At 35.0% G+C, this 8,522-nt stretch overlaps 1 pseudogene; it reads right to left on the reverse strand.

Moving 5' to 3' along the window:
- Positions 1-3,627: 3,627 nt before the first annotated feature.
- LOC132277829 (probable ubiquitin-conjugating enzyme E2 18) lies at positions 3,628-4,579 on the reverse strand (annotated as a pseudogene).
- Between the last annotated feature and the right edge of the window lie 3,943 nt (positions 4,580-8,522).

Here is an 8,522-nt window from a genome sequence, read left to right on the forward strand (position 1 = left end):
TGACCCAATATTAAAGCATAAAAACTTTCACTATGGCACTTGCTACCTATCAGACCTCCTTTGATCTTCCAAAGTACTTGCCAAAAAGAAAATTTAAGAGAACGAGCAAAAGAAATCTCGTGTAGATGGAACTAATATATCTGAATACAGCAGCTCAAGGGAGCATCTAGCTAAAAATCAAACCCCTTAAACCACTAAAAGAGTTGTCAAGTTTAAAACAAAAAAAAAGAAAGAGAGTGGTTGTGTGTTTGTGTATGTGCGTGTGTGAGAGAGAGAGAAGGGAAGGTGTGCTGAGCAAAGAAGGGTATGGGCCTATGGCACAGATATAGGTCTGCTACATGCCACCACGCGCAAAAATTATCTGTGATTTACTCGTGCATGCGATCACAGTTCTCGATCAAGCCCGGTAAGCTGCCCAATAAGAGACAAACACATACACCCCTCAATGACCATGAGATGAAGATGAACCGTAGCAGACAGATAGGCAGTAATGGCAGTCAACAATAGCAAAGCTAAAGACACACCCATAGTTGGAGAAAAAAGCCCGGCTTTTAATTTTCCAGAAAAATGTTTTCCGGAGAAAATTTCTAAAAGCGTACCTTGAAAGAGCTAAAATAATGGCAGAAAAGTGAAGACCCAGATGGTGTGTTGAGCAACAATGGTGGTGGGTGGGTTTAACAGAGCACCATTGTAGAGAGAGAGGAGAGTGAAATGGAATTACGTTCGCCAGTTGTTAGTATTACATTATTTCTCACTCTAATCTACATAGATTAGAGAGAGAAATAGAGAGAGATTTGGTATAGTTTAGAGAGAAAGGTATAGTTGACGGCAGCTTGATGCACACGGAGAGAGAGAGAGATTGGTAATTGGTGCAGTACGCGAAAAGAGCTAGGTTGGACGTTCAATTGGGCGGGTTATCAGTGGGTACCTGCACTCAACTTGCTAATTACCCACTAATTACATTGTATTTTGTGAAGTGACCCGTTAATAATCGCTCACTTAAATTACTCACCCAGTAACTCATTTTTAGCAGGCGGGTTCGGGTAAGTGCCACCCCTAGTCAGAATCTCTTTAAAAGCAATCCTTAGATAAATGATTTTGCAAATCACTGTACCAGAACTATGTACAACTTAAAAAGAAAATGAGGGGGTTGTTTTTTAAACCCGTTTACTGTCAACCCTCTCTCTCTCTCTCTTTGAGAATTGCAGCAGGGAAATTAGGGCCTCGGATAATAAGCTTTGTCATGCATGTATGCTCCACAATTCAAGCCTTCAGGCCCACTGGTGCCAAAGACATTCGGCTCATCGTATCCTCAACAAAAAGAGAGTTTTAGAACATAATTGAGGCTGAAATTCCTCTCACTATTATTGACCTTTCCGTGGAAGTTCTATTTTTAATGCATGATCAATTATAGTAGTTAAATGTGATTAGGCTTTTATGTCCAAGACAACATCTTTTACATCAATAATTATCAAGTAGGCATTGAAGTTGGTGATGATGGATTCTACTGAAGAGTAAAATCTTAGATGATAAGATAACCCAACAAAATTAAGCCCATGACCAAATCCGACGCCCACAACACAAAGACACATGTTAAAATTAGTGTCAAAAGTAATTCCACAAAGGACGAACCGTCTTTAAATTACCTCATAATATGAGTCCAGCATCTACGTTTGCTTCTGATAAGCATGAAACTTTTATTAGCTGAATATCATACCCATGTCAATATCCATAAAGAAGTCTTGAAGGAAGTGTGGAGTAAAGATTTACACTTACCCTTCAGATCTTCCTTCAAAATAAAGATGACAAGGAATTTGTTCCTTGAAGACTTTGAGATAGAATTGGTAGGTAGAACAAACTTCAACTTCTTAAACAAAGAATGGAACACACTGATAAACTCTCATATACTGACCTTACTCCCACATTCAACCTTTAAATGAAAGAAGATTTCGAAAATAATCAGAATGTCCTCCCTAAAATATCATCCTTTTCTTAGTAATGACTTTGTACCGCTTTAAGAAGTTGGCGAATGGATTGAAGGAATAGAAACACTAGGAATCCATTCACTGTCAGTGATAAATTAAGATTAATTAGAAAAATAGCCTTAAATTTTTGGGTTCACAAGGAGGGTTTAAAATATGTTATGTGAGGAGAAAATGGCTCAATTCATAATGAAAATTGAAGTGTTGGGATATATGAAGGGGCAGGCTATACAAACCAATTAATAAATGTCATAGCCAATCACACAAAATAAAACAATCTGTAATGAACAAAGAAAACAAAACAAAATGTTCCACTGTTCCTAGCCAAGATTAAATATATAACATGTTGCACTTAGTTGAAATGAAATAATGGTCATAATGGAAAACAAGAAAGGAAATCGACTCCACGTATTCAAAAAAATGAAGTACGGATGTTGAAATAAATATCTTGAACAACCGCCTGAAAATTTAATGACCCCCCCTCCCCCCCCAAAAAAAAAAATTGTAACCAAAAACGTACTTTAAAACATAACTAACTGAACTTCTCACATTTTCTAGTATGATCACTGATCTGAATGGTTTTATTTCAAGCATTTATGACATTATCAATCTGATAATGCCTACTACAAAGCATATTGTACATCTGATTGCAATTCCAAATATTCATGTTGGTATCATTTTCATTCTGTAACAGATGTAATTTTGCACAAAACAGGTTTCCTCTCATACAAATGAACTAATAAATCTTTTTTTCTTTCATTTAAATGAAATTTAGAAAGATATTGAACCTAACCAGCTTATCATATTAAAGAGATGAGCACTCATATAGCCAATATCTTTAAATCTACTACTAGCATATCTTTGCCTTCTAATAAGCATTGCTTATGTAATTGATGAATGGATTGTTTGTTGCAAAGAAAATTTGAAGGAGAATTTTTTTTTTTGGTTGTGAAGGAGAAGCGGGGAAGGTCTATACATTTTCATTTGTCAGGTATGAAGGAAACATAAGTGAAGAACTCCCTCTAGGCTATTTATAAAAGAAAAGGAAAAAACTTCGTCCAAGATTCACAAAAATCAATGTCCGATGTATTGAATATGCCATGATTCCTACAGAGAGAGAGGATGCAATAGTCCCTCAATTCCAGCCCCCGGGGCAGACGTGCGGATATAGGCGCACATTGAATGGTGTATCGCGTTGTGGCAAGACACCCAGGTGAGTGGATATGCATAAAGGGCACACTTGATTGCACCTTGTACCAAATTGTGGCATGGCACTGCCAGCACAATGAAGGAGTGAGAAAGTAAGGATGGCAGAACTTTGGCTTAGCTTGATAACATGGTGGCATCATGCCACAAGGAACGGCAGCAAGCCAAGGTCATGGGAAGCATGACATGCCAAGGGCACTTTTTGGTCACAAATGAAACGCTTGGGGATAGTAGGTTGAAGCTTTTCAAGGCCAGCAGGGGGCAGCAAATTGGGATCGTATTCCATTTTTACAAGTAAAATTTTGAATAAACGGTTGTTTTATTCTATGGAGATAATTAATCAAAAGAGAAGCAGTAATTCAACAAAAATCAAGGTTTTTTAGAAACGAAGGCACAAGGATGTACACATGCTGAAACACTATATGTATGCATGTCTAATTTACCAAGAGGCATAATTCATAAAGTTCTGAGACAAACCTAAACATATATGGCCATTGCTGTAAATATGAGCGTGAAGCGGAGCCGAAGGGAACAACCTGTCCAAAACCAAAAACAAGAGAACCCAAAATTAAACCCAAACAATGGGGATGGATTCCAAACAAAGTACTTCATTAACACTCCATTTCAGTTGCTAAAACAACATCACTGATTCAGTACAGAAGATGAACTAAATTTTGAATCATAAATTATTTCCTATCAGTAACTATAACAAAGCAAAAATAAATAATTCCACCGAACATATGGCTTAGTGAAGGTGAAAATGATATTTTTTTCAGCCTTTTCAACCATATCACACGAAACACAATATTTTTGAAATATCTCATGTTCTTTCCTCAATTCTTCGAAATTTTCTTTCAACCAAACATAAGATAATAATTGTAAAACGTCGGATCAATTGTATTCAATTCACCTGTGGAGCTTCCATAGGGTAATGCTCAGGAAAATCAACTTGAAGCTGGTAAGTTTCATTGGCGTATAGAGTCCCCGGTGCCCCGTTGACTTCAATTACCCATCTGCATACCAAAAACCAAACAATTCAAAACCTAACTACAATGTAACATTTTCCAATTCAAACAAACCTAAAATGACAATCAATTGATCAAATCGAAGAAATAGGTGAAAGTGATAACTTTTGAAGATTATCAGTGACTTTGTGTTTGAATCCAGCAGGTGGATTAACCTGCCATTCCACAAGCTCTTTCTAGAGCCGATTGCATGCGATCTTGCTTAAAGCCTACAAATGATTGAATTCAATGAACGAAGATGATTAAAGTTTTACAATTACAACCAAATTAGGGCCAAATATATATAATCATCTATACGCCTACATATATATATATATATATATACATACATATAACCTTGCAAGACTGGGCGGAGGTGCTGGTCATGGTTGCTTCAACGATGCAGAGTAAAGAGGGAGGGAAGATAGAGAATTCGGAAGGTTTGTTTTTAGTGAGCACCGTTAGGCTTGTCAGTCATTTGTGTGCCGCCCATTGGACTTTTAATGTGGATAGTTGTTACAAGGGGATATTTGTCCCACATTGGATTCGGATGAAAAAGTGAATGGGTATAAATGGGTGGGCATGCAGTACTATTCAACAGTTTTAGTTTTTGGATAAATGAGCAGATGCTCACCTGTTACAGTTGGTATCTGTAATACCTCTGATTTTAAAAGGATACTCTCGGTATTTTTTTTTTTACAATTATTTTAATTGCAGTTAATTATTTAGTTGATTTCTTGACTAATTGTTTACTTGTTTAATTGATTTAATTATTTGTTTAAATGTGTTAATTGATTTATTTATTTAAATGAAATTGTGTATGATGATGTGTATTTTTTTAGGAATTTAATTATTTTATTTTTATTTTTATTTTTTTTATTTTTAAGGAATTGGATATGGATTGTAGTAACGGACCAACCAATTGGGCTCCATGGACTACTTGGATAAGGGATTTGATGGGTATGGATAATTATCCACAGACAGTTGGATATGTATATATATTAAATAAATAAATAAATATATATAATATATAAGGAAAGTTCTGTACTAATAAATCTGATGTGTATATTTATATCTTATATATAAAATGGATTACACATAGATTGTACGAAAAATATATTTTAATTACCTTTTTAGTATTTAAAATTTATTTTATTTTATTATTAGTTTGACTTGAATTGAAAAAAGGATTAGGTTATTTTATTTAACCTATAAATACATAGATATGGGTTAGGAAAAGAGGTCAGAAAATAATCACGTAATATATTTTAGAGAGATAAAGAAGGAAGATGAAGGAAGAGGAAAAGGAAGAAGAAGGTTAGGGTTTTTATCAAATCCCTAAAGACAAGTTTTAATTCTTCTCTTCTCCTTTGATTCATCCCCTATGCATGCTAAATTAATTTTAGGTTCTTCAAATAAATTAATTGAATCTAATTACATGGATTTATTAGGAAATTTCAGTTCATGTGTTTTAATATTGGGTTTGGGATAATTTTCATATTTTGATAAATTAAACTTTCATGTGTTGTAATATATTTTGTGTTTTAATCATGTGTTGTAATATATTATGCGTTTTAGCATGAAATAGTTTGATTAGATGAAATCAGATTTATTTTTCCTTCATGCACGCAGAACGAGGAATTTCTTTTAGCATTAGCATGAATCAAATTAGCATGCACCAATTATATATATATACGAAATCTGTGTGGTTCCTTGTATACACGCCGAACGAGGTCAACTATATATATTTCCATTAATCAGTTTATGAATGAAGTATATAAGAATTCACAAATAAATTTTCTTTGTAAATTCGGCACGCCGAACGAGGAAGTAACCATCAGTTTTGGTCACTTTTGCATTCTAAAATTCTACGCATTAATTGTAAGCAACAATCTGTTTGTAGCAAGATATGACTTTAACATAAACTAGTTTATAATATAATTATAATTGAAATTTGTTTTATTCATAAAGTGTACATGCGGAACAAAATTTGTATAAAGTATAAGTCAGTTTGATACTAACAGTATTGGTTTTGCATTAAATAAATTGTATTTGAATCTGATTAATGCAAGAATATTAAATTAATATTAGTATTGTTGATTGATGGATCTGAATTAAATATTCATTTAATTTAATTAGATTCATTAAGAATTAGAATGTATGATTTAAGTTTACATGCTAAGTATGGAATGTAATTAATTTTAAAAGGATAAATTAATTAGATATTGTTGGATTATATTATTTTAATCAATTGTTTAGATTTAAATTAATTTAATTCGAACATGGAGATGTACAATTTAGCTGAGATTCATTTTAATGTTCTATGATGTAAATTAAATGCATGCCATTTAGAATTTATATTTTCGCTCAAGTAAATACAAAGGATGTGTATATGATTTGTATCATATTTATTTGGATTATTATATGAAAACATTACTGACATTATCCCTGGATTCGAAACTTTTATTTGATTATGATATGGATTAATGCACCATTATGGGATGGGGGCATATTAGGGACGGATTAACTTAAGAGTTAAGTCCTACCTATTTTTAATAAGGGAACAGATTAACCATAGTGTTAAGTCCTACTTATTCGTGTCAGGTCAACAGAATAGTTGAATGACATATTATTAAAATAATAATTAGATATTTTATTTTTGATGGTTCGATAGGACGGATTTTAAATATATAATTATGCGCCATGATATGAGCTTGAGTCTCAGGATCAGTGGTTAGGGTGCGTATATTGCCAGGAATGTGTAGCTAGATATAGGCTAGTTATGTACCCTGGTAGGTCTAGGTACTCATGCCCATTATATGTGCGTTTTGCATGTTGCCTACTATTCAGGTTGAGACAACTCTATAGTCTAGTGAGATTCCTTTAGTGTGTATATATATATATATATATATATATATATATATGGATTATTTAGTTATTGTTGAATTAATTAGGATGCGTACGTGTATCGGGTCTCTATTTGGGATGTAGTAGATTAGAACTTGTATGTGGGCTTGACCTACCATTATTTTTCAGGTGTTCGTCAGTTCCAGTCTTAGAGATTGTTCGTGCCGAGCAGAGACAGCCATTCACTTTTCCGACTCTACGTAGGACTCGTCTTCATTAGTTACTTATTATTTTTATTTCAGTTCAGTTATTTCAGTTAGGATATTATTAGAGGTCCACAGTATGGATTCCCGAGTTGTAGTTTAATTAATTACTAGTATCCGAGGATTGGATGATTTTATTATTGAATTTTTAATTATTATTTATTTGAGGATTTTAAAATAGGGATTTATTATTTAGTTTCCTTCAGCTTATTATTTATTTATTTCTTTATTATTCTTTTTGTATTCAAATGCTTGTTTAAATATTAATTGTTTGATATCCCTCGGATCTGTGCTCGGACTTGATCACTCGTGGCTCTAGAATCGAGGGGTATCACAGTTGGTATCAGAGCACTTCAGGTTCAAGTGTCTCTAGGATTCTATTGTATAAGACTTTCGCGTAGCGTTCTCTATTGTTTAGAGCTTAAGTATTAGGATTTATTGTATTCTTTACGGTTCGGTTAAATCATACTGATGTCTGTCTTTCTATGTTAACAGAATGGTTAACGCTAGAAGAAGACGGAACAATCAGAGAAACAGGCAACGAAAGGAAACGGCTCGTAGGCAGCGTTAGGAGGATGAGGGTCAGTTCCATGAGGAGCATGAGGAAGTTCAGCATACTCGGGATCTAGGAGGAGTTCCAGAGTTTCCTCTTCACCTCAATGACCTTATTGCTTGGGCTATAGAAGCAGGGGTAACCGCTGCACTTCGGAATTAGCCTCAGGTACAGCCGGCACCGTTACCAGCACCAGTTGTTCAGACTGATACTTGGGAGAAGGCTAGGAGTTCTTTCACAAAGGGGAGCCCACCTGAGTTCACAGGCTCCACCGATGCGAGAGTAGCTCACCAGTGGAAACAGGACATCGAGCGAGATCTTCGATTGGTTCAGTGCACGGAGGTTCAGAAGCAGATGTTTGCTACCTTCAAGCTAGTTGGGGATGCACTATAGTGGTGGGAGTCGGTTACCACCATAGAGGAGAGGATGTCTTTGACTTATGATGAGTTCAGTGCACGCTTTAAAGAGAAGTACTTCCCTTATGCAGTCGGGGCAGCCATGAAGACTGAGTTTCTTAATCTGCAGCAAGGGAACATGACAGTGGCAGAGTATGAGCAGCATTTCACACGCTTGTCTCTCTTTGCACCGGAGGAGGTAGATACAGAGGAGAAGAAGCGCAACAGTTTCGTCAAGGGACTGATGTAGTCTATCAAGAGAGCTATTACGG

This window comes from Cornus florida, unplaced genomic scaffold (assembly GCF_030987335.1).
Source record: "Cornus florida cultivar Cherokee Brave unplaced genomic scaffold, ASM3098733v1 CherokeeBrave_3.0.0_Hap2_Chr10, whole genome shotgun sequence".
Lineage (NCBI taxonomy): Eukaryota > Viridiplantae > Streptophyta > Magnoliopsida > Cornales > Cornaceae > Cornus > Cornus florida.